Source organism: Cuculus canorus, chromosome 6, assembly GCF_017976375.1.
Source record: "Cuculus canorus isolate bCucCan1 chromosome 6, bCucCan1.pri, whole genome shotgun sequence".
In the NCBI taxonomy this organism is placed as follows: Eukaryota; Metazoa; Chordata; class Aves; order Cuculiformes; family Cuculidae; genus Cuculus; species Cuculus canorus.
The window spans coordinates 25,119,112-25,145,492 of NC_071406.1; the positions used below are offsets into that span (position 1 = coordinate 25,119,112).

The 26,381-nt window shown below is 39.9% G+C and overlaps 1 protein-coding gene across 8 annotated transcripts in view; it reads left to right on the plus strand.

The window, feature by feature from the left end:
* Positions 1–7,221: 7,221 nt before the first annotated feature.
* Positions 7,222–26,381, plus strand: part of OSBPL6 (oxysterol binding protein like 6) — a 106,441-nt gene continuing 87,281 nt past the window's right edge. For 6 of the 8 annotated variants that reach the window (XM_054070166.1, XM_054070173.1, XM_054070171.1 and 3 more), the window contains exon 1: positions 7,990–8,042. The gene's annotated coding sequence lies outside the window, so the exon portion shown is untranslated. Of the gene's footprint in view, positions 7,401–7,989; positions 8,043–19,920; positions 20,004–26,381 lie in introns of those variants that run through there. The other 2 variants (XM_054070169.1, XM_054070167.1) reach the window with 2 other exon arrangements.

Genomic DNA, 26,381 nt, shown 5'->3' on the forward strand with positions numbered 1-26,381 from the left:
TCCAGTTATGGTAGCAGTAAATGAGAGACAGAAGGAAGAGTCGTATATAAGCGAAAGCTGTTGAAAGTGAAACCAACGTGTATTTATGTGCACAGCTCCAGTTCAGGAGAACTACTCATTTCATATTCTCACTGTACCATTTTTCCAAACTTTCTATTAAACATTCACTTAAAACTTTGTCAAAGATTCTACTGAAGTTTTTCACAGAATATCAGATTTAAACTGTAGTTATAGTGGTAAATCTTCTCCAAAGTAAACTGGAGGAAAAAAAAAAATGGAAGGAGGAGGGTTAATGATTCCAAGTTCACTTAACATCACTAGAGCAAAAGGACAAAGTGCGGTGCCGGAGCGAGGCAATCCCCCCTGTTCCAGCAGAGGTCACTGGTGGTCTGGATGTGCAGACGGAGGTTGCAGCTCAAAACTGACACTGCGTTTGAAACTCAACACGCTTCCAAGGTAATCAACCTATATATAGAATCTCTTAACCAAAGAAATCATTGTGTTATTTTTTCACAGACAGAAAATTATCTAAAGGTGTATCAATTTCAAACATGTAATTTAAAATACTTTAATAATTAATTGAGAGAATACAGAATTTAACTTAATTTAATTTAACTTGTATATTTTCTTTGAATTATATTTTAAACCATTAATTTCTTCATAACCCCCTAGTTTTGAAACTTAAAGGATTATTTTTGCTTGCACAGGTCTCGCATATCTATTTCTGATTTTTTTTTGTCTTGCTTCTCATAGTTTTGCAAATTCAGGATTAGCCAAATAGTTTTCAAATTATTGTAGCTGAAACCCTGAAACCATCATATACAGAACACCTCTTTATACCATTTCTCAACATTTTTGCGATTTCTGTGTATAAGATTGAGTGAGATAATGAGCAGGAACTAGGAAGAGAACCAGAGGAAAGAGTCAAACCAAAGGAAAAATTAGGAAGATAATAAAAAAGGAGTTCTGATTTTGAGTCAACATAATAGGAAACATTCTAAAAAGAGGCAAGGCATGGGAGATGGGTTTCTGAGAGAAAATCAATTCAGATATTGGGAAAAGCAGGATAATCCAAATGATTAATATCTTAAGACAGAAAAGATGGACGGCCCTGTGGTGAAATGCTTTAAGAATTAGGTTGGGTGTAGGGACTTTGAATCTTCTAGATGGATTTCTAACACCAATGAACTGCAGAAGCCTTTACATTAGTCTGTAGTAATGTCACTTTTGTGTCTGATTTCTCCTTTGTTTTGAAGTCTACTGATTGTCACGCACCATGCACATTTGATATGGACGTAATGAATATTATGGCACCAGAATTACTTTTAAAGCAGTATCTGTTATTCGAAAGTGTGTTCTTTCTATTGAGCTTCTTTATGTTGTTGGGCAATCTCCCCTTCATTCTTCTGCTGTGTGGTGGTTCTGTTCCTCCTTGCACTGACAGTCCACCCCCAGCTGCTGCTGTCTTGAGCTCAGTGAAAAACTCGTGGCACAAATTTGTGTTAGGTCACTCACACATAGCCTCTGCTTTGGGTGGTGACAGGCACAGCAGCAGAAGCTTGGATTACAGACATGATCAGACCTCCAGCAGCCAGCCCGATGCTGTATTGCACTCAAAAAAACTCCAAGTGGTTCTAGATGCCACAGGCAGCTCTGGTAGCTGAAGCTGTGGAGACAAAAGGGGGCAGCTCTGTGTCAGGCAGCTCTGCTGGGTATGAGAGTAAAGAGAAACGTGCAGCTGAACATAATGCAAATCATGGATCAGCTGCTCAACTGCTTGGTTATAAATGCTTTAAAGGATGCTTTAAGGAGGAGCCGCTTGGAGGGATGGTGGCCTTTATGGCCTGGTGCTTTGTAAACATTGTAAATCACAGCTTGAAAATAACACTTCAGTTCCATATGATCCACACATCTCATAAATGGTGGGGCTGTTGTTTTGAACTATACATGGGATTGTCAGATTAATAGAAGACTTCTATTTCATCTGCTTTAGCACTATGCATCTGCCTGCTCCCAAACCTTAATTCTCCTATGATTTTTTTTCTCAGGAGCCTGCAGTCTGTGGGCCTTGGGAAGGTGGGGCATCACTCAATGTGAAGTATGAATTGTTCAAATATAAAGTTAACACACACTATCTGCAGGACTTAATAAGTCTGAAGAGTTAACTGCTGACCAGACCCTGCTCTGTCTTTGGAGAGAGTGTCTTTACAAATCTTGAGCATGAGAGTAAGGAAAATACCTTGGGAATTCTTCCAACTCTTCTGACTGAGTTCTGTCTTCAGAAAGTGATAAGTAACTTTTTCTGATGTAATTTTAAATAATCCAGGACAATGTTAACAGAGTGTATTCAGTTATGTGGACATCAAAACTATCAGAAATGCAAATATAGGCTGGAAATATGTTCTGAAATTGAAGCTATAAGCAACTTCACAAAACTGCAAGATTGCTGGTAGTTATTTTAAGTATCAGAATTCTGACTGAACTCATCCTAGGCACACTAAATCCCCCTCCTAAGGTGTCTGTTATTTCTAAGGATAGCAGGAGTGATATTACATTTAATCAGCAAAACAAAATCAAAGGCATGTGAAAACATGCACCATGTCTTGGCCCACTGACATTTCAAACTTTTAATCAAGTCCACAGAATTCACTTCTATTCAGTTCACTTATATTATAATATAATAACGCTGGGTGGCACTAAAATTTTCCGTTCTTCTCCATGACAACATACCAGCTTAGCTTCTTGAAATTATTGCCAGAATTTTGGACACAAGTTATCCAAACACAGGTATCACAGTAGGATTTTCCTTTGCCTGTTTAAAGGACAAAGATACAAAGACGGCCTCAGTGCCCATATATAACATATGTTCTTGGAATTTTATCCCGGAGGCAATCTGAAACTGGGTGATCTTTGTTGCGGCTTTGGAAAAGTCAATGAAATAGTTCTCAGAGTGCAGAGGAAACTGTACCACTGTGACCCTTTTAAAAGCTATTCTGGGGGAGATACTGAGAGAAAAGTTTTATAAATGTTGAAGTTTTAGGGAATTTAGTCTCGAACCAAAAGTAGAGTGCTAATAATAGCCGACAGGGTTATAAGGGTTTTCGTAACGAGTCTTTTCAGCCACAGAAATTTCTTTCTTTTTGAAATACATAGCTTAAACTGTTTATATGGCTTTGGTTTTGCAGTCTACACAATAAAGGAATCTTGTGCATTCCTCTGAAGATGAGGCCGTGGGACTACTATCCATTGCTGAAATCAAGTATGAAACAAACACTTCTCCTTATGTTTGACTGGAGATAAATAGCTATATAGAGTATCAACCATACAGATTTTGTTTATATGAGATTTAACCACTCCAGCTGATGTATCATATGTTTGTCTTCAAGGATTCTTGGAGTTTTGCCAAATTGCATTTCAGATTTGCTTTTCAGATTTCTGGTTTCTTGTATTTAATAGGGATATTCTTAATAGACTCCTCATAAATTGTGATTATCAATGTTAGATATTTACCTGTCGTTTGAATTTTAAAACATATCTGGGTGATTCTACTTCCCTTTCCAGTTTCTTCAATAAGAAGTCACCATCTTTTTTATTTTATTCCAATGATGATCTATCAATATGGAAGGTATTTTTGTTATATTATTTGAATATCTTATGTTACTGTGCTTCAGGATTTCTCATTATGTACTGCCCCAATCTTCTATAAAGGAGAGAAAAAATGGTGCTGATCTGAATAGATGAGCGCATATCGGTTATCACTACTGAAACTGAAGAGCAAAATTGTTGAGAAGAGAAAAACTGTTTTTCCAAATTCTCTTTGGGGGAATTGAAAAATTCCAAATGGGAAGATCAAGAACTAAGTTTGCTCCCATGGAAGGCTGGGAAAGGCAGGAGTATGCTTTCATATCTAGAGGTGCTGTCTGTCCTCAGTTTCTCCCACATAACTGAGCAGAAAGAAAAGAATAAACCATATGAATGGCTGTACAGTACCAGTGTAAAGGTCCATTTTATCTGGTGTCCTACCCTCTACTGTGGCTGGACACTGATAATTGGGGAAGGCATTGAAACAGGGCAGATGGTGTCCTTTCTAGGGCAACTTTCTGCAGCCCAATGCACAGGCACCTGTTAAGCAGGAACTCCAAAGAGAAATATTGGGCTTAATAGCTATGGATATACTTCACACACTTGTATAATCCCTGCTTAAAAACATCTGTTCCATCAGCTCCACAGTGTTGTATAGCAGCAAGCCATCTGATTTAATAACACTTGCCATGGAAACGTTCTTCCCAGTTGTTTTAAACCTGCTACTTGATCATCTGCTGAGTCTCCCTAAACTCTCGTATGACGGCAAATAGTGCATGCTGGTCTCCTGTTGGCCTCCTAAGTATCATTCAGGCTTTTACACATCAGAAGACAACCCTTTCTCAGTCTGTTCTCCAGCTAGAAATTATCGCCCCACACATGTATTCCTATACTTCTGCATATATATTTTTAGCTGTGTACATGCATTTTCTAGTTACGCATTTTCTATTTACATTTTCATATGAAGGAACTGGAACTGTTCAGAGCACTTGTGCACAAGAAATTTACATAGGGATGTAATGAACTCTTTCGCTTTGTTGTTGGCTGCTTTTGGAGTAATTTTTAATATTATTTGTCTCTTAGACTACTACAGAGTAGCAAGCTTGTGTTTGCAGAAGACTGACAATGGCTCCAAATTATAAAGGCTAATTTAGACTCATTATTATGTATGTTTAGTTAGGATTATTTTCATTACTGTTCACATTAGTTTGCAGTTACTGCCCTAGACTTTCACTTGCTATCTTATTGCCCTATCACTTAACATTGCCAGGTCCTTCTACAACTGCTCAGAGTCAGCTCTAAAGATCGTTGGTCCTCACACAAGTAATTTTAGGCTATTTAGGTGCAACAATGCTTGCCTAGAAGTTTTGTAAGTAGTTCAGCCCTAAGGAAGACTCAAAGAAGAAAGTAAATAATATTGTATTGGGTCATCTGTATCTGTAAAAGAAAGGATGTTGTTCTGGTTTCCTTCTCCAAATGAAGTTACCTGCTGTTGGTTCTCATGTCAGCTGTACCTTCTGATTCTTGCAGATGGCTCTTCAGTCTACTGGCACTCCTATACTCTAGTGCACATCCACTCTCCATCTTGCTGGCGCTTGCCTTTTGCTGCCTTTACAGCATGCGCCTGCTATGAGCCTCCCACTGCCTCTTGAATTCTCCCTCTGCCTAATTTGCTGTATTATCAGTCACTCTTTAATGCTGTTTGGTGCTCTGTTTCGTGCTCGTTCTTCAAAGCATTTCCAGTTCACTGGTTACTACTGCTGTGCTCTCACAGTCTTACATAATTTGAATTAATTTTTAAAAAAAGACAATGTGTAATTCACAAAAATCTTTAATAAAAACATGTGTCTGCAACCTATGCCTTGCCTAAGGCTACTATTTTGCCAAACACACACGAACCCTAATAATCAAAGACAGTAAAGAAACGATATTGCTACCACAGGAGAAAATAAATATTTTCAATGCTCTTCGATCTGCTTATCTTCAGTGTATGGGTGGTAAGCAAACACTTTGTGTTATGTTTTGTAAACTTCTCTGCTGCCTGAATTAAAGAACAGGACATTTTAAAGGCATTTGTGTCTTGCCAAGAACTGTTGAAAAAAATTCTGTGGTTTAACCTGTGGAGGTTTTATCTTTGCATGGAGAACTGAACTATGCTTTATAGCTGCTTTTGGAGAATGTGCCTCCCAATAGTTAAAGACACTAAGCTTGAGAAGAACAGGTCAAGTTCTTGGATGAACAAAACAGAATATGGCTCCTCTACAGTGTTAATATTCTTACCTCAACATTTCATCAAGATGTTTAAACTTTTGCTCCTGGTGGTGTGAAAATTGGTGAAAAAAAGATTTCTTATGTCATTGGGTAACAACTGCTCTGATTTTTCAAAAAGTTAATAGGGTTACAGAGGATTGGCTTATATCAACATTTTTTTGCCATTATTTCTGAAGTGATATGATTATAATCTTCTACAGTGATCCAACATGTGTCCATATGAATCCATCCAAATGATGGTTTATTTCAAGCCTAAATTTTTATGTAAATAAGCCCTTAGAAAATGAGGAGGGTATCTGCGTGCATACACTTCACTAGAATTTTGTCAAAACCACCTTTTTACATGTTTGTTTCTCGTTGGTTTAAGCATAAGCAAATTAGTTAAAAAAAAATATCAAATTTCTGTAGGATAGAAACTGAAGAATTTGGTATCAAGATCCTTAAAGAGTATTTTAAAAGTTGCTCGGAAACAAGCCAGCTAATTAATAACACAGTTTTCTGCAATTTCTTTCTATCCACAGATGTTTTTTTTTTATGTCAAAGATATTAAGTGACCACTTGACTGAAATGAATAACGGTGGTGTTGAATTAAGATGGGATTAAGAGTTGTGCCCTTTATCTCCTTGGCCTGTTACTTATTTCTTTTAAGGGAAAAATAAGTGGCTATATTACAGATACTATTAAGCTTTCCATGATATATGTGGTTTATTACTTAATCTTTCTGTGAATTTTAGATGAAAACTTAATCTGACAACTCCCCAGATCATGCTTAATGTTTTTCCTGCTTCAACGCCTGGAAACTGACAACAGAAAAAAAATTGTGTTGCTTAATGAATTCCCTAACTTTACTCCACTGCATTCAGAATGAGACCTGCAGGTTCACCTGCGAGAATAAAGCATTTTTTTCTGAGAAAGTTACCCTAAAAGTTACACTAACAATACTGTGCCAGGGGAACCTTCTCAACAGGAAAACAGCCATGGCTTTTTGTATGCCAGGGTCCCCCAAATGACCCTGTCCTGTACAATGATGCTGCCAGATCTGCAACTGCCTATCTCAGAAATGGAAACCAGCATCACGCAACGTGTTTGTCTTAGCTTAATAAGTAGTGTAGGCTCAATATTTAGAGTCATAGATTCCTGTAAATGTCCCTACTTTTTCTGCAGAATTTGTCACTTCTCCCCTTCCCTGAAATGTGCTGGCAGTGGCATCTAGTTCTCTAGGGATTTGAATTGATTTTCTTGGATGACAGAATGTATTTCCCATCTTGTTATCATGAACCAGACAGCTGGGCTAAGCTGGGGGTTTAAATAGGACAGCCAGGAGGAGTCCGGTTTGCTAAGAGAGGCCTTGGAGCCATCCCCAGAGGACAGGAGAGCGTGCCAGCCCTGGGGACAGGGAGCAACCAGGCTCTAGCAGAAGGACCAGGGTGCCAGAACCAAGTCAGTAACCACATGGGTGAGCACGCAACCCGCCGCCTCCACAGCAGGGTGATCTGTGCCACTCAGTAGCTTCTCTGCACAAGGCTTCCAGCGTCCCGTTTCCAAAGGTGCGTTTAAGCCAACACGGATGTCATTTCAGCCTGGAGAAGAGAAGGCTCTGAGACCTTTTAGCGACCTTCCTGTACCTGAAGGGGCCACAGGAAAGCTGGGGAGGGACTGTTCACAAAGGCTTGTAGTGACAGGATGAGGGGCAGTGGCTATAATCTGGGGAGGGGCAGATTTAGACTGGACGTGAGTAATTTCTTCACCATGAGAGTGGTGAGGCTCTGGCACAGGCTGCCCAGGGGAGGTATGGCTGCACCATCCCTGGAGGTGTTCACGGCCAGGCTGGATGGGCCTTGGGCAGCCTGGAGGGAGGTATCCCTGCCCAGGGCAGGGGGGTTGGAACTGGATGATCTTTAAGCTCCCTTCCAACCCAAACCATTCTATGCTTCTATAAAGCAGTAACAGAGGGTCTGGGGTGGGGGGGGAAACAGAAAGCTAATACAGGTTAAACGGCGGGAGCGATCTCTCTGGCAGTTTTCAGGCGCACGTAGCGTGGCATTCCTTCCCGACCGCCCCCGCTCCCCCCGCGGCGCCCCCTCCCCGGCGGGCTCGGGGCGGGCGGGGCTGCGGCGGCGCGGCTGCCCGCCCCCTGCTCCGTCAGCCGGGCGGGGAGCGCCGGCGGTGCTGCGGATCCCGGCGAGGAGGTGGGCGCTGCGGGCCCCGGGGGGGTACAGGAGGGGGTTTGGGGTGTGTGTATGTGTGTGTGTGTGTGTGTACGCGGGGGGGGGGATGCGGGGCTGGAGCATCCGCGGCGCCGCCGTTACGTAACCGCATCCCCCGGGCGGGCATGAGCCGCGGAGCGGGGACCGCTCACCCGCGCCCACGGTGCCTTTTCGCTTTCGTTCTGCGGGAAAAGCAGGCAGGAACGGCCTGTGTCGCCCATTCGGAGCGGTGCTGCAGAGCCTTCGCCGGCGCGTCGGGTGCGTGGATCCATCAGAGCAGTTTGGGAGCCGTGCGCTTCCCAGAAGCGCCGATGCTCATCCTGCCCCTCTGACGCACCTTTGGCCGCGGGTCCCTCCTGCCGTTCCACTGGGGAACGTGCGGCGAGGCCGCGGGGCCGCTTTTCCTCCCCAAAAACCTTCAGCAATGCGGATGCCGTGGAGTAAGAGCGACTGAAACAAAAGACCTTGCTGTACTTCTCGGAGGAATTGCCAATCCAAGGTCGAACGGCAAAGCTGCGGCGCGGCTTGCATGGGGTAACGTGACGGAACAAAAACGCTCACAGATTGTATTGGGGAGTTCGAGCGAAAAGTGTTCCTTAAATAGCCTCTTGCTCGGTGGGTGAAAAGAAATTGCTTGGCGAAGGTGTGAGGAAATCGCTATTTTAGGACTACAATTAACTGTATCGGCTCGATTTTAATGGAACTAGTACACTTAATTGCGTTCCTAACAGATTTTCTGTTCTCCAGATGATTAATTTGCAGGATGATACCAGCTCAAAGATTAAAATCTCATCAAATATCTAATGGTTTCTGTATAATGTAATTGTGTTTGGGTTATAATAGTTATTTTCTAATTACCATCCACTGTCCATATAGCTGTAGGTGCTATAATTAGGCTTCTTTTATCTTGATATAAATGACACGACCTTGGCCTTTAGAGGTTAAGCAGTTCTGCTTGGTATGGATCACACTATCTTACATGTTTAATAAAACATAAATTAGAGTTTTCTTTTAATTTTGTTTAAAAACTACAGAAGAGGAGGACTACTTTCTCTTTTCTCTCAATTTTAGACAAATTGACAGATACATGCACAACATTTATTGTTTACAATACCCTAAAAAGGTTTATATTTAAACTGCTTTTTCTGCACAAGTAAGCGGTTAGGTGTCTGTCTGGACAAAAAAGTATTGGAGGACTTGTTACTGAAGACCCTCTGAATATTTTCACTTGCTACAGAGGACTGGAAGAGGTGCCTTTTGTTGTGCTGTAGTTCTTCAAGCTCGCTTATTCCACTGTCAGTTGCCTATTACACTCCTGGATCCTTCCTCCATAGTGCTTGCCATATGTTTAGGGGTGTTATAGAATCATAGAATGATTTGGGTTGGAAGAGACCTTAAAGATCTTTCAGTTCCAATCCCTCCGCCGTGGGCAAGGACACCTTCCACTGCATCGGATTGCTCAAAGACCCGTCCAACCTGGCCTTGAACACCTCCAGGGATGGAGCATCCATGACTTCTCTGTGCAACCTGTTCAGTGCTTCACCACCCTCACAGTAAAAAATTTCTTCGTAATATTTAATCTAAATCTCCCCTCTTTCAGCTTAAAACCATTGCCTCTCATCCTATCTCTGCGCTCTCTGGTAAAGAGCCCCTCCGCATCTTTCATCTAGGCCCCCTTAAAGTACTGGCAAGTGCTGTAAGGTCTCCCCAGAGCCTTCCCTAGGCTGAACAACACCATCTCTCTCAGCCTGTCCTCGTATGGGAGGTGCTCCAGCCCTCTGATTGTCTTTGTGGCCCTCCTTTATTATTAGCAGTATTGATAGCAGTCCTTCTTATTGCTGGCCTTTCTTTGTTCTTAGCCCATTCTTGCTCCTTGTTGATAAATCTCTGGATGCTCCAAGCACTACTTTTTTAGTCTTTATTTTGCTTCAGTTCCACCCAGGAATAATGAAATATTGACTGATCTACTTGTAGGAAGAAGTGGGATTTCTTCAAGTGTTGGTATTGAAAGGCTGTACTATCTATCTATTTAAAAATAAAAATATAAATAAAAATATAAATATAAACCGTAACTTTGCTCACAGATGTTAACTGAGCAGCCGTTCAGACCTTACTACAAAGCCACCACCATGGCTACAGAAAGATGAAGCCTTGTGATTAGTAGGTGAGTTCCTCACCTCTTGCTCTATTGCAAGTGTTGTTGGAGACAGGGGCTGCTCTCCTGTGGCGTTTCTTCCTTCAGCCCACACTGGAGGTGAAGGCTGAGGGTGTTTGTAATACTGCTTCATTTTCCATTCAGTCCTTCATCGCTTGTCTGTGTTTGGGATATGTACGTGTGTCTACCCTACAGTGTTTCACATCGCTTCTGAGGTGTGGTCTGGCACTTGATTTTTCAGTGGGACAGAAGTTAATGGTTTTGCTCTTGTTTTGCCAAGTAAGTGAAATATCAGCATGATTTTTCTCTGGGAATGTTTTTTTCTTTTGCATATACTTTTTGTAGTTTCCTTAGAACTTAAGCTTCTAGTACCATGTGGCTTTGTCTCAGGGGGGTTGTATTTCTTAGGGAACATTAGTCCTCTGGGTCAGCCCTTCTGTGCCGTGCTGGAGAACCTGCTGTCACCGGTGCTGGCATTGCCCTGGGAGACAGATGCTTCACTGCTGAAGGGTGTGTGTGGGTGTGTGTCTATATTTTTAATGTATGTGTATGTATACAGCGAGCCTGTCCTAACAGTTTAATTAACCCTTATGACTCCTATACGTAGGAGTCAAAATAATTGTCGCAGTCTTTCTAACTTTTTTTTTTTTAAACTGAAACTGAACAGTGCAAACAGTTCACAAGAGATTTCTGGTGTATGTGATGATCAAAAATTGTGAGGTTTTATTTTTCAGGGTTTTTTTTCCTAGTAACTAAATGCTTCCTGGTTTTGAAGCTTTTGACTGTGCTGGTATGAGAAAAGGCAGCAGTTTCTGTAGCTAATTTTTATGGGAAATGTTACTTTGGGCAACTGTACTTCTAACAGGAATTTCTCCCAAGAATTTCCTTCAGGCTTGTGTTTCTTTCTTAAGCTGAGTTTAATGAGGTTAAAAAAAAATCCTTCCCAGTGGAATACTAAAGTAAATGCTTACTTTTTTTTTTTTTTTAAGAAAATTGAATTTGCAATATCAAGGTTCTAGATGTCAAAGGAAGCAGCAACAGGCACTATATAGAAATGAAACTAAACATGCTCAGGCCACGTGAGGAATGTTGGATTTTTGGGAGATTCGAAATATACCTTTGGTGGCAGACAGGGAAACTCTCCAGCTGTAAGAAGTCTGATGGGGAGGAAGTGAGGTGCCAGGTATCATGAACTGAATTTGGTTGTAACATTATGAAATAGTAAGGAATATGAAATTATAGTAGTGTACCTGCTATGAATGGTGTTATTTATTCGTGTTTGTAATTAATTTCATTATCTCCATACAGTTTTCTGCATTTACAGCTGTAAATGCAAGACCACAGCTTTCAGCTGTTTTCTCCAAGTCAAAATATGGACATGAAGGCAATTAAAAGTTTTCTTTAAATGCTGGTACTGTTGTATATATCCCAGTGAATGGTGCCCCCAGCATATCCCTTTTTCAGGGTTAGTCCTTCCAGAAGAGCTGAAAAACAATGCAAGAACCTTGGTGCTGTCAGCTGATAAGCTGGTCACAGAGGGGATAACTAAACGTGAAACGTGGAGGACCATGGGAATTATTGTCAGTAGACAGTAGAACTCCTGTCTTTTAGAGAATCTTCTGGGCTGAATAGACACGTTAAGATATTAAGGGGGGGGAAAAAGTGACCAATACCAAAACAATAGAGACAGCTGTTAAAAGGAGAAAACAAGACTGTTTTTTTTTTCGGGTGTGTGATTTTCTTTTTTTAAAAGGGTTAGACCAAGTGACGTCCAGAGGTTCCTTCCAACCTAAATTATTCTATTATTCTAATGGATTTGGCATTAAAGGCAAAATCCAGACACTGCTGTTTTCTATTTACAGTGAAAAACAGAAGGTGCTTAGAAACTATTATTTTTTTTGGGAGTACATGTATTAATCCTACATAATTTCCAGCTAGTTTAGGAGCTGGCTCCATGTAAAATGTATCAGTTTGTGCTGAGGGCTATGTATGGTTATGAGTGGTAGCAGCAGGAGGGACCTGCTGAATTTCCAAGCTTGTCTTTACAAGAAAGCTACAGACTGGTTGTTCAAGTGGTTTCAGCGTGAGCCCCTCCATCACCTGTTCGGAAACCAAAGAAGATTGTATGTTATTACTTGTTACCTATAGCTTTAAAAAGAGAAGCTTTGAAGGTGGAAGAAGAGGAAGACAAAGTTGGAGGCTGAGGATGAGTCTGGAACGTATGGCAGTTGTGATGCCCTAAAGATTAGGAGAGCTTTATAATCATCCTCAGAAACATATTGCTGTAGCAGAGAGAGAGATGCATTTTGAAACCAAGTGAAATAATTTCCTTATTTTTTTTTTTAAATTCCTTAAAAGTGAATGTATTTTAATACTAGTTGAGAGCACTTATCTTAAAGAAAATAATGGATGCCTTAGCTTGAGGTGTTAAGAAAACAATTCTCTAGTTGATTTTTGAGCTTAATATAGAGTTGCAAGAACTTCAGGTAGCAGGTGTCATGTTGCATTAGATTCAAAGATTAAGTTTTGTACCAAAAAATCAATTTCCTTCTGGGAAACATGGGTTTTTTTTTTTGCTATCTTCCTGCTGGGGATGATATCTGTATTTCCAGCAGAGTGCAGTCACTGGACATCTCTTAAAGGTTCTGTGTTTCTCAACCAAATATTTCACATTCCTGGTACATAAGTCCTCCCACTACTCCAATGAATCTTTTCCTTCTTTTTGTTGGGATGTTGAGAATAGTTTTGGTTATGATCTCTTGCAGTGTGATTTGAGTGCTTGCATTCATAATTCTGCTAAAGTAATACTTGTATTTTTCCTGTTTTACAGTGGAAATTGAGAGATGGAAATGCTTGTAGCCTACAAACTACATAATCCCCCTGTAATTTTCAGTTCACATGAAAATTGTGAAAATCACAAAAATCACAAAAGCTTTGCCTAGTGCCTGTCAGTTTGTATATTACTAGCCCAAGCAGAGATTGTAAGGACCTTATGGATTCTTACTTAAAAGACTGGATTAATTTATCTCTATAGGTATTGAATGTACTCCCACCCTCTAATGCAAATGTTCTTCTGTTGGTACATAGCTTCTCTATAGCATATATAGTTTCCAATTAAGGCAGTGAATTACGTCTGTGAAGGATTCAAAGATATTAAAATATGTACTAGATCCTTTACATCAGTACAATAGGTCATACGTTTGCAGTTGCTTTGTTATAAAAACAATTAAGCCCAAAGTAGATAACATTTGTATAAAAATGATCTATAGATCAGTTTCAAAATAGCTTATCTTGGAGTGTGAAATCCTTTTTCAGATGATGAACTGAAAAGTTTTCTCTTGAGAAATGGAGTAAGCTCAGCTTGCCTGAAGAAAAGGCTGTATGAAACATGTACCATAGGATGAAGGCTACCTGCCCAGACAGAGGAGACCTTGGCTACATCTGCCTGGCTCTTGCTGACCTGATTAATCCTGGAAAATGAAAAAAGCAACAAAAGAACTTTGTTCTGTAACTGTCGCTAACTTCACACTTTCTGTAACACATTTGGGGTGGGAGACCAAAGAGTTAGAGAAATTTCACTAATTTTCCTTAGACAGGGACTCTAGAATTGGTGAGACATTTGACAGCTCATCTTTACAGTTTAAATGAGAAAGCAACAAATAACTAAAGCAGTAGTCTGGCTGCAGGGGATGAGGGAGCATGACAATGGGACGTGCACATACCTGCGATAATTGGAAGTTGAACTGGAGTAGAACAGCCTGGCGGGAGGTCCAAGCCACTGGCCAGAACTTGGACACAGCTGAGCAGCTGGGGCAAGCATTCTCTTCCTCAGGATCCCTCGTGGCAGTGTCACGTGGCCCTTGATTTCTATGTGTCACAGAGTAGACAAGCTGGTACAGAAATGCCAGATTCATCTTGCTTAATAAAACACAACTAGATTATGTGATGTAGACTGGTATCTTTGCATTCTTGCAACCACCCCACCTTCTTCCCCTGTGACAAACCCAGCGTGGATAAGGTCATGTTAAATAGGATATGGATCAAGAGAAGTTTCTGTGAACATCTTATAGGAGTGGTTCCAAGCTGGTGATTCTTCTTCCTGTTTCACTTTTACCTTCGCCATTTCTCTTCTGCGTGTGGTCAACCTGCTTCTGCAGCGGGATTGCAGATGGGTTGTTGTCCCCATTTCTGCTATATGATCATTTTTATGCCTGACCTACTTACACTGCCTGACACCCTTGTGATCTTGTTCAGGAAAACATCTTTTAACTGTTTCTTACCATACTGTCTTTGAAAATAAAATTCAGTCTTGTTTGGAAAGTAATGACACTGTGATTTGAGAAGTGGGAGAGAAATGAATCTAGATAGACCACGGCCATGACTATGGCATCTTTTCACATTATGATTTTTGAGATTTTGACTACAAGATAAGATTCTTCAATTTTTTTTTTTTTTTTTTTTTTTTTTTTTTTGAGTAGGAAGACTTGGGAAACTGATGGGGGAACAACTTAATTTTCTTTTATATTTTTATATTTAGGGTGCCAGTTAGCCACATTGCCACCTGCTGAGGCTTGATTTTCTGAGGAGGCTAGAAAGGCAAAATTGCTGATGAGCTACAGAAGTGACAGCAAATGTACTGGATAAAGGGACTTTCAGCTCATAAATAAGAACCTGGAGCAGTTAGTTTTGTGACAAATGTTTCAGAGTGGAGTGGATCAGCTGAGTGAGAAGGTGGTGGCTGATGGTGGAAATGATACTTAGGTAAAAGGAAAAAGCTTCAAAATAAAACAGCTTGTTGAGATCTGAAACTGGCAGTTGGAGTTGACTCATCTTGGTATCCCTCTGTCCCCAATGTAAGCACGACACGTATCCCTCTAGGAATTAATTATGTCTCTTTAAAGTCTGTGTTTCTTGGTTTTGATCTATTTCTGGAAAACAGGCTTTCTTTAGGAGACATTTGCAGAACACAGAAGGATGGAAATCATATGAAGCGGAGCTATAGGATTCTCAGAGGATGAGGCTGGATTTAAACTATTGGTGTGCTCCTGGTACTGGAATATTAGCTCTGTAGCCATACAAATTCTGTGCCTTTCATTTTAATGGTTGTTGACAAAAAAAAAAGTTCTGTAGTTTTCCGTAACTGTGACCTGTATTTGTATAGGTGTGCAGATATGCTGTAAGAAGCTCAATGTAAAATATATAGTGGTCCACTAAGTGTGCTTTTATCAGTCCCTCCTATTACTGGTATTGTAGCCTGCACATAAAAACCATGGTCAGTTTGCAGTGTGTGACACGCAGTGCAAAACAATCTTTAAAAAAAGTAATTACAAGGTATTTTAGCTTCACACTCTGTCTCCTGCCAAGTAGACAGAGTAACTACTACTCTGAAATAATGTTGCACAACACAACTTACAATTAATAATTAGAGTGGCTTCTGTCTCAACTAATACAATAATGGTTGTGTTTTATTGTGAAATGCGAGCTGAGTATTAATGAAGTATGCCTCAAACCAGCTTGGAGTATAAGGATTAAAATTAACCAAATTGACTCTCTCTCAGACCCTTACAGGACTGTTCAGTAGCTCCACATGGTTATGCAGTATTTGTGGGATAATGAATAGAAGCAGTTTCAAAAGTAATCTAGGATATGCTTCTTAATTTCTGTTTCTGGCAATGCAGAGGTTGCTGTTGATTGGCAAAGTAGTTGGTTGTTCTTAAATGTAACAATGAACATCTTGGGTTCATAGCTCTTACTCTTTCCGTAACTGAAGAAGAGAAAATGTGCTACAAATTTTAAGTAAAATTTTGTGAGCTACAGTAGGAAGAGGAGAAGGAGCAGCAGATTCGTTGCCTTTAAAGTTTACAAATGCCAATTCATAATTTTTCTTTGTTTATCATAGTATTTTGGCCAAATCAATGTAATACGAACTTAGAAACAGTAAGTTCAGGTAAGAGGAGGTGGTAAAACAGCCGTGTTGTAGTCACTTGGGTTTTCCTAAAGCTGTGATATTTTTCTTAATACCCTTAAGTTTTAGGTTTTGCTCTTGAAATGCCTAGACCAGTTCCCCAGAGGCTATGTAACAGATCACTGTTCGTAGTTCTGACATTTTGCGCCTTGATTGCCTCATTTTTCTCCAACTGTACCACCTTTATAGTTCCAAACTTACACTTCTTGTCTGTGATGTGTGCACTTTCTAATAGTTGAGATGTTATTCAAACTGTTAATGCATTGTACCAGGGCTGTGTATGGAGTGGAGGGAAGGATCATTGCCTTCAGCTCTGATACCTACTGACTGACTGGTCCAGAGCTGTACTGGCCTTTGGCTGCCACCTCATGCTGCAAACACACTGTGGTATTATTAGCCCCTGCCACTTTATGCTATTTCTGGTATAGTTACGTTCAGATATATTCAGTATTAGATTTCCCCCTCAATGCTCTTTAAAATTTTGAGAGATTTATTATTTTTGAGTTTTCACGTTTAATTCAAACTTTACGAGAACATTAACTCCATCATTTTGCATATAGCTATCAAATAATGTCAAATAAACCTGTGCTGTATCTCTTCACTATTCTGTATACTATTTACTGCTTTATTTACTTTTAAGTTTCACAGCATTCTTTTGTAAAGTTTAAATATATTGACTTCAGCATTTTCTAAATTTTCTTCATTATTTTTCACTTGTGTTATTTGTAGTAAGTCAGTAAAAATAATTTCAAAGATGCGGTAAAGAATAATGCTATGTAAAAAATAGGTAGAGACTAACAATAAGGACTTGATAAACATGGTGATGTTTCCTTGAGGGCAACAGAAATATGCTAACTTACAACAGCTGAAGGGGTTTAAGCTAAAGCTATTTAAGATGAAATTAGTGTAAATTAGGCTAATTGTACTCCTTATAAAAGGAGCAGTATCTCATAACAAAGAAGTTTTATTTCTTGATGTTACTACATGTGTTCAATGGTAAACTCTGTTTCTTTCTTCTGTTCTGCTTCATCTGGTTTTGGATGCTATGCTTATTGTTGAGAAATGCGGAATGTATTTGTGAAGGGTATGGCAGCTTTATTCATTTCATACTTTAACATCTTTGGCAACGTTCCCATGTTGAAAGCTGATGGAAACAAACTGCTTTTTAGGCTGCAGATATCTTGAGGAACGTGTAGTTCTGCTTCCTTGGCTGGCTCTTGGGTAGTTTGCTGTGAAAAATGTCTCATAGCTGTGTGATATAACACTGAAAAAGCCACCAACATTAGATAAATCTGTTTATAGATGAGATTTAGTTTCTTATAAAGAAATGTAAAAGGGGTGTGTTCATTACTGCTCTGGGTTTCGAGCACTGAGATGGGCTTTCTCAGCTCTTGCTCTCTTTATGGTTCTGCCCCTGCTCTGCAGGTCACTCCCTTCCTGTTAATACACTCCCCTCTGAATTTCAGTCCTGTGCTTAGGTTCACTGATCCCGACTGGGGACACAGGCATGTCCCCTTGTCCCTGCTCCTGGTGCTCCATGCCACTCTCTTCCACTTGCTCCTTGTACAGCCTTCTGTGCTTCTCCTGAGGGTCCTTTGCCATCTCAGGACATCCTTCTGGCCTGTTGGGCATGGAGAATACAGAAGAAAAAAAACCTTGGAGAACCAAGTGCCTGGAAATTCATGGTATTAAACATACCAAGGAAAATTTTTTTCCTAATGGGCTGTATGCCTAACAGCGGTGTAAGGTGCCATTTCTTAATGGTGGCCAGTGAAATATTTTTGCACTTTATATTGGTGATTCTGTCAAGGTGGGTTGTACATTTCAGCCATGCTGAAGCAGATTGGAATGCAATAGTACGACTTCCAAATGCAAGTTTCTCATTTAGAAGAACAAATCTGAACAGAAATAAATGTGTATTTGTATTGTGAGATCCAGAAAGTAATTCAAGTAGACCTCTCTGAAGTTTTTCTTTTTAAACAATCTCAGTATGCTGCAAAAATGACTTTCAGTTCTTTAGGCTCCCACAGGTTGCAGCACAGAAAATCAATACTTCTCCAGCTAATGTCAATTTTTTCCATTAAAGGATAAATGAGGAAACGTGAGGCTTCTAGGCTACTCTGACTTCTGTGCACTTCCCAGACAGCTAATTTTTATTTATGTTTTGTATAATATGTACTTAGTGCTTGTAATTCTCTTCCCTTTGCCAGCCTTTGCTTGTGTTTATGAGTTAAAGAATCAAATAATGATGGAATTGTGGTGCATTTTTAAAGCCTTTGGTCAAGTACCTTAAGTTAAGACAGCGAATGTTTTATTTGAGGAAATTAAACTTCATAAGAAAATGAAAATGATCCCTGTCATGGGTTAGTTTTCTGCTTATTCAGTAATGTGATGCTTTATGTTATCCCTGTAGTCACTGAAATTTGTCAGTGTTTAAGTATTGGTACTGTGGAGGGTTTGTTCTTCAGTTTAATTTTTATAAACGGAAATGTTCTAATTTATATATCCCCGAACAAGGGTTTCCTAGTAATATATTGACAGTAAGCCCAGTGTATTTAACTTCTTAATTTTATTTGTTGCTTTAAGGATCTTCTAGATATTCTTATACACATCTTTTGAAAATACTGTAGATTTGAATCAGAGAAAATGCTTTTTGTTATCTGAAGCAGAAATGGACTTTGCATTTCTGTTTCCGTAGATTTATCAAGAGTAGCAAAAGAGTGACATAATCAAAGGCATCAAAATAGGTCGAAAGTGAAGCAGATGTCAAAGTTTAGGTTTTGCTCATTATTTCTGTTTTGCTGATAAGGATGTGTGCATATATGAGCAGAATGCAGGAGGCAACATTTGCCTTCCCAAATGAGAAATAGAGAAATAGAGTACTTTAGGTCAATGTGGCTCTATTCTAGGAGGAGATAGATGTCAAAATAATATTAGAGTTTTGCTAAAGTTTCTCTCATGATCTTTGCTTTTTCTGTTGTTCCAGAGTTTGTCTGAACATAAGAACAACCTTCCTTGTTAGCAGTGGCTGGCAGGGACTGTGTGGTATGAAGTTTCACTTGATGACCTGTGAAAGACCTATATTAGTAGAAGTGGGGAATGTGTGTATCTTGGAAGAAGGGTCTGAGGAGAACACAACTTAGCAAATGGGCTCTCTTGTTCAGAACTCAAGAGTCAGAAGCTTTAAGCAGAGACAGAATATTTTTCCCTTTGGATACCTAATTGCAGAATGCAACAGGTGGTTCTGAATGAGCTTATATACCTGCATACCTTGTTCAGCTGCAGCGTGAGCACACGCTGGGCAGCCAGGCATCAGCTAGTTCTGGCAACAGCTATAGCTATGCTTGTATCTAAATGCGGCTTATATGTATTGGTTAGCAACCTTGCAGTGAGCTGTGCAACATACTTCAGTCTTTTTCAATGTAGTTAATGCTTCGGTACATTTAGTATCATGTTCCAGTGCTTTCTGCATATGAAACTGTATTTTCCTATCTTCGTTATTAAACTACCTAGCTATAAGAGGAGAAGTCAGTGTTCAAGAGAAATACATAAAGGACAAAGTAGATGGCAGAATGTAAAAAATAAGCAAACCATTTCTTGTGCTATTACTAGATTTAAGAGAGAGTATTTTACAAAGAGTTTCAAAGACTAAAACATAGATATTTGAAAGGAATGGATGGTAGACTTCAAACTCATAGCAGTCGTTTCTCGCAGTTGCCTCGTCTTGCTGAGGGTCTGACTGGAGTGGTGTAGAACTGGAGACACTGGAGACCACTGCCCTACAGGGAATTAAAAAGAATTGGAAAAAAGAAAAGGAATAAAAGTGAGTAAATTTCCTAACTTTCCCAAATACATGGGCGAAGCCCTGTTTGGTAGAATAGATGCATTTTTCCTGCTTTAGAAAACTTCTTAAGAATCAGAGAAAATAAGGATGAATGTGAGATTCTTTCCAGAATACTAAGATTTCCAACAGAATATCTGCCTTGCCCCCTCCACCCCCTTTTTAGTCTGCCTGTCAGAATTTTTATAGTCAGGAGGCTGTCCCAGAACACTTATTTGTTAGGTGTCACTATGTAGCATTAATACAATTAACCTTAGGTGTCCTTTTTTCTTAGTGTATTTGCTTGGTAGTCTTTCAAGACTTATTTTGCTGCTATTTTATGATGTTGATTAATTTTGGAACAGGTACTGCATACAGCAGGGGAGTTTCTCATCTGTGTAAATGGCTATGGGCATCTTGGCTGAGGTTGCTGACACATATTTGGCTACATGCTGACTTACCAGCTATTGTCAAAGACTGAGGAATGTTGCAAAAATAAAATGAGTTACTTAAGAAAATTACTGTTGTCCTTACAGTTGGAGTAATCTCTCCTCCAAAGGAAGAATATTATAACAGAAGTTGAGAGTTGATATTGAGATAGAATAAATATCAAAGTTAACAAAATATTTCACGATGTTGGGGTATGAATTTGTCCTAAAGTGCCTTTAAAAAAACAGTATCTTTTTTCATTCACTGGCAGTATACACACTAATGAAAAGTTTGAATTGAACACTGACTAGTTCTCACTTTCGAGTAGAATTTGGATGAATCTCTGTAATTCAGTCCTCTGGTGTAACTTTCTGGAGGTATATGTTTTGTAAAAATGACAGTATTATGACTGGTGATACACAATATTTTTTGAGATAATGTTTATGTATCACAAATATCTCACAGTATATTTTCATTGTCTAGATAACAGATGACTTGGAGTCAGTGCAGTCCAACAGTTTTATTCTAGTGAATTTACAAATACTGAATTGCAGGCCTGTCAGTCTGACCTCTGTGCCAGGGAGAGTCATGGAATGGGTGATCTTGAGTGCTATCATGAAGCACATACAAGAGTGATCAGGCCCAGTCAACATGGGTTCATGAAAGGCAGATCTTGCCAAAATAACCTGATCGCCTTCTATGACAAAGTGACCCACCTACTGGGTGAGGGAAAGGCTGTGGATGTAGTCCTCTTGGACTTCAGGAAAGCCTTTGACACAGTTTCTCACAGCATTCTGTTTAGGAAACTGTCTGCTTTTGGCCTGGACAGGTGCACACTCTCTTGGGTGGAAAACCGGTTGGATGCCCAAAGAGTGGTGGTAAATGGAGTTAACTCCAGCTGGAGGCCAGTCACAAGTGATGTCCCCCAGGGCTCAGTGCAGGTCCAGCCCTGTTCAATGTCTTTATCAATGACCTGGATGAGGGGATCAAACGCACCCTTAGCAAGTTTATGGATGACACTAAGCTGGCTGGAAGCATGGATCTGCTGGAGGGTAGGGAGGCTCTACAGAGGGATCTGAACAGGCTGGACCGCTGGGCTGAGGCCAATGGCATGGGGCTTAACAAGGCCAAATGCCGGGTCCTGCACTTGGGGCACAACAACCCCATGCAGTGCTACAGACTGGGGGAAGAGTGGCTGGAAAGCTGCTCGGAGGAGGAAGTGCTGATTGACAGCCAACTCAACATAAGCCAGCAGTGTGCCCAGGTGGCCAAGAAGACCAATGGCATCTTGGCTTGTATCAGAACCGGCGTGACCAGCAGGTCCAGGGAGGCTGTTCTGCCCCTGTACTCGGCACTGGTGAGACTGCACCTCAAATACTCTGTTCAGTTCTGGGCTCTCGCTATAAGCAGGGTGTTGAGGCTCTGGAGCGTGTCCAGAGAAGAGCAACGAAGCTGGTGAAGGGGCTGGAGAACAAGTCTTATGAGGAGCAGATGAGAGAGCTGGGGTTGTTTAGTCTGGAGAAGAGGAGGCTGAGGAGAGACCTTCTTGCTCTCTACAACTGCCTGAAAGGAGGTTGTGGAGAGGCAGGAGCTGCCCTCTTCTCCCGAGTGACAGGGGACAGGACAAGGGGCAGTGGCCTCAAGCTGTGCCAGGGGAGGTTCAGGCTGGACATCAGAAAAAAATTTGTCACAGAAGGGGTCACTGGGTGGTGGCAGAGGCTGCCCGGGGAGGTGGTTGAGCCACCATCCTTGGAGGTATTTAAAAAGTGGGTAGATGAGGTGCTCAGGGACATGGTTTAGTGGTTGATGGGAATGGATGGAGTCGATGATCCTGGAGGTCTTTTCCAACCTAGTGATTTTACGATTCTGTGATTTTTTTATATACATTTGTGTAACCTGAATTTATAATTTGTGAATGGCAACAAGGAGCAGAAGGAAAAATTTTATCTATATTTCTGTTTTTGTCATATCTTTCATGGTTTTTAATATAGTAGCATTTTATCATTTATACTCTTCGCATACTCTTGCATGCATTGTTCAGGGCTGCTCTTATTCCTAGAGGTTGCTGTCAGATAATGTTAGGGGATTTCTCACTAGCTATGAAATCAGTAGACAACAATAAGAGAAGCTTAAAAAGGAGATGCTGAACTTCAAACTGTGGGTTATATGGTGTTTGAAGTTCAGAAAAATCTGATGACTTGATTTGCAGTTTCAGACACAAACTGTTCATGTCTTCATAGCTAGCAAAAAGTGAAGTAACCCCTCTATCCCGTTTTCTGCTTCGGTAGTGGTACGTAACATTTTTGTTTCATGAACATGTCTGATTGTCCTGAAGAGGGAAGAGGATGCTTGTATTTTGGTAAGCAGTTTGATTTGTTAAAATTTATCATTAGAAATCTGTCCATATTTTGTTGAATCTTGATCTGGAAAATCCAAATTTATCAGCATATCACATGAGAATAAGGAGCTTTCGGAGTGATTTGTCAATGTCAGTGAGCAGAGAGAGGAGGAATGCTTAATGAGCCCTGTCTGATCAGAGTCTGTGATAGCCAGCACATCTTCCTGGCTCTGGCCAAGACTGCAGATAAGATCTAGTGGTTGTTAACAGCAGGGATGGAGGTGTGGATGGGATTCTGGCAACTGGGGGGGTTTAATGATACAAGAATAAGTCTGATGTCATCATGAAAGAAAATACTTAGTGTCCTGTCTTAAGCATGAGTATATACCTAGTGCTAATAGATGCCTACTCCTCAGGTTGAGAATCAATCCTAATAGAAATGCAAGTGAATGTTGTACTTCTTCCTCCTGAGAAGTCAAGACAACAGTAATTTAAACAACCAGATTAATGTTCTGGATGTCTTTTTGTTATCTTTAATGCAGCGTTAATTTAGGTTATCCTTTAATCTTAAGTAAAAAAGACTATGAATGCTTTCACTTTTTACTGTATGTCAGTGCAGGATGTCCAGAGAATGCTGTTCATTTTGGTGCTAGTGTATTCTATGAAATTTCAGCTTATAAAATTTGATATTAAAACAATATGGCCCTTAAAATTATTTGATATTTTATACTGTGTATTTGCTTATTTATTTATTTAGGATATTCTTTTGTCTTCCTTCTTCTAAGTATAGTACCAAGTCCATAAAAATTATTTGTTTTATTGAAGATTAGTGTGGATACACAAGTACAGCAAGAGTCTTCGAGTCTGTAATATCTTTGCTGTGTGATTTGAAGCAATCAAGCAGTGTCCTCCTGGAGGCCTGCTGAAATAGGTGAAGGGCTATGTGTGCTGTAAACTCCAAGTCCTGCACATAAATATCTGTAATGTATCTTCCAAAAATTAACTCAAAATTCAAAACAGAATGCAAAACCATAAACCCTGCATTACGTTGTTTTTGGTTTACCCTTCATAATACCAAACAGTGCAGGGAACTTTTAAACTTGTCATTTACTCAAATAACTCCTCAGAAAATGAACATGCTGGCAATAATAGTAGTTATAAGGACAGTTCTTACTTTAATTTTCCTGTTAGTTATTTCTGAAATAAGGTCCACTGTTTTATTAACATTTTAGAATGCCTAATAGAGAAATACGACTCCTATTGTCTCTTCCTTCAGGCTTAAATATGAATAATGTGTTTCCATATCTATATTTTATGTATGTTAAAGTATCATTATGAAATTGAAAATGCCTCTGAGTATGTTTTATGAAAGCTGAAAGCCCCTTGTGATAATGGGAGGGTGTCACTGACCTTGTTGATGTATTATGCGCTAGCAGTAGCATTTCAGGAGGCAGGACGTCTTGACAGTCAGTTATCTGTGACCTGGGCCTCTCAGATCTTGTTGTTCAAGTGTTCACAGTGCTAAAATCTGCTCTCTTACGTTATGAGAACTGGCGTGCTTTCCTTGGACAGAGAAAAATGTAAAACACTTACAAAAAAAGAACCACTTATTCTGGGAGTAATTGATGCAAAGAAAGTTTTTTGGCCAAAAATAGTTGCAAGTGCTTGCAAATCTAGCTAAGCAAACACTGTAATGGAGCCGTCTGATTAGCTGTGGAGAAATCCAACAGAAATTGTTAAAGTTGTACCTTTTGCTCTGTTTAGTAGGAAGTATTCTCAGGCTTTGGGAACTGAGATGATCCATGGGGGAACAAAAGGGTTATAATTAAGACAGCATCCTTAGAAAAATACTGCAAATGACTTTGCAAATGTTTTTTGTTCACCTTTTTCTTTTCCTCTATGTGAAAGATGAGCACAGGATGGCTGTGGGACCTTAGGTCTGCTGAGCCCTGGGTTCTGCCTCTGACAGGAGGGAGCACAACATACTGCTCTTCCTGGCACTTTCTGAAAGAGGCATCTCAGCTCAAGATGCATCTTTGCCTCCCTAGTTAGTTCATTCACTTCCTAGACCTCGAATTTGTCATTTATATGTGTTTATTGTAGTGTGCTACAGCACGTGTAGCTTTGAAGAGACTCGGGGAAGATAGACATCACATGGTCTAATTAACGTAGGCCAGAGAAACGTTGATGTGTTACAGGGCAGGAGCTACAGTGAAAACAGTAAATACAATCAAAAATTTGAGTTGTTTTCCATCTTTCTGGTAGGGTCTTAAAGGATCCGCTGTCAGGTTTCTTCATGGTATCTCCAGGGATGATGAAAACGGGAAAGGTTTGGGTGGATCTGTACCTCCTGTGGGCCAGGTAGAAATAACAGAGGCAGTTCTTGGATCGACAGAAGGGTTTTTTTCATTCTTTTAGATAAGGAGATGGAGTTTATTGATTCATTAAACTCTGAAAATGTTGATGTTTTGTATGTTTGTTAGTAAATTTGGATTAAATTTAGCAAATATTTTCCGTAAAAGTAAAAATGAAGAAAGAATTGGAAAGCTGGAATTGTATTTGAATTCATTTGCAATTAAATTTATCGTTTTGGTGTGTCTTGATGTTGAAGTGGACTTTTTCCCCCAGGTTACTTGAAATTTCTCCTTTCTTCTTCCTTTTGGTCTTTGAACTAAGAAAACCCCCCACTATTGGTACAGCTAAAGTAGGTTACTTTTTTCAGTTAAGGTTTTGAGGTTTATGAAACATGTCAATAAACATGCCTAAGGAAAAACTTGGCTGTTCCAAAAATATAAGACAGACTTTTCTAGTTAAGAAAAGCCATCCCAGCATATGGTGTGTTTCTTTTAAGATGCAAAATATTCATATACTGAGATGAACCTTCTGGAGGAACTTTGACGCAGTAGCTCTTTCTCTTAAGGCTTCTGCCTTTATTTCTTTGTGCAGAGATTTACTTTCTGAAAATTATTCTTCCAGATCTCTAAAACATGTTAATAGTGCCCTGCCAAGCTCTTGTTGACAATCTATTTCTCGTAGGATGCTGTTATATATAAATAGCTTTTTTTTTAATGTATTTAATTTTTGTAGCCAGGAGAAACATTCAGATTTGCTTTCAGCATGTGTCTAGAACAATATTAATGTCTCTGGCATAGTCATTGTTGTAATCTTCTATGGCAAATGTTGTACACATTATCTTACCTGACTGTAGCTGTGAAATAGATCGGTGTTTGTGTGATTGACATGTTACTGTGTGCAGAGTTGCTTCATTTCTATTTATTTTCTGTGCATTGCTTGCTATAGCAGTGACCTGTGTTCACTGCCATAGTGCTAGTGTGACCTTACAGACCAGCAAAAAACCCATCTTGTTTGTTCAGTATCCCAAAAGACAATTAGGAATGGTTGCCTGAGCAACATAGCATCCTTGGCAAATGCCACAGGGATTGCTGTGATGCCAGTTGGACTGCTCCATCAGAAGTGGCGTGCTTCCATGTGCAAAACAGTGGAGTAGCAAAGGGATTTTGTTTTTTTCCATTTACTTTTTACTTTTGCTTGGACTTTTTTTCTGCTGATGTGGTAGAAAACAAGCAAAGGCATGGAGTAAATAGAGGAGTAGG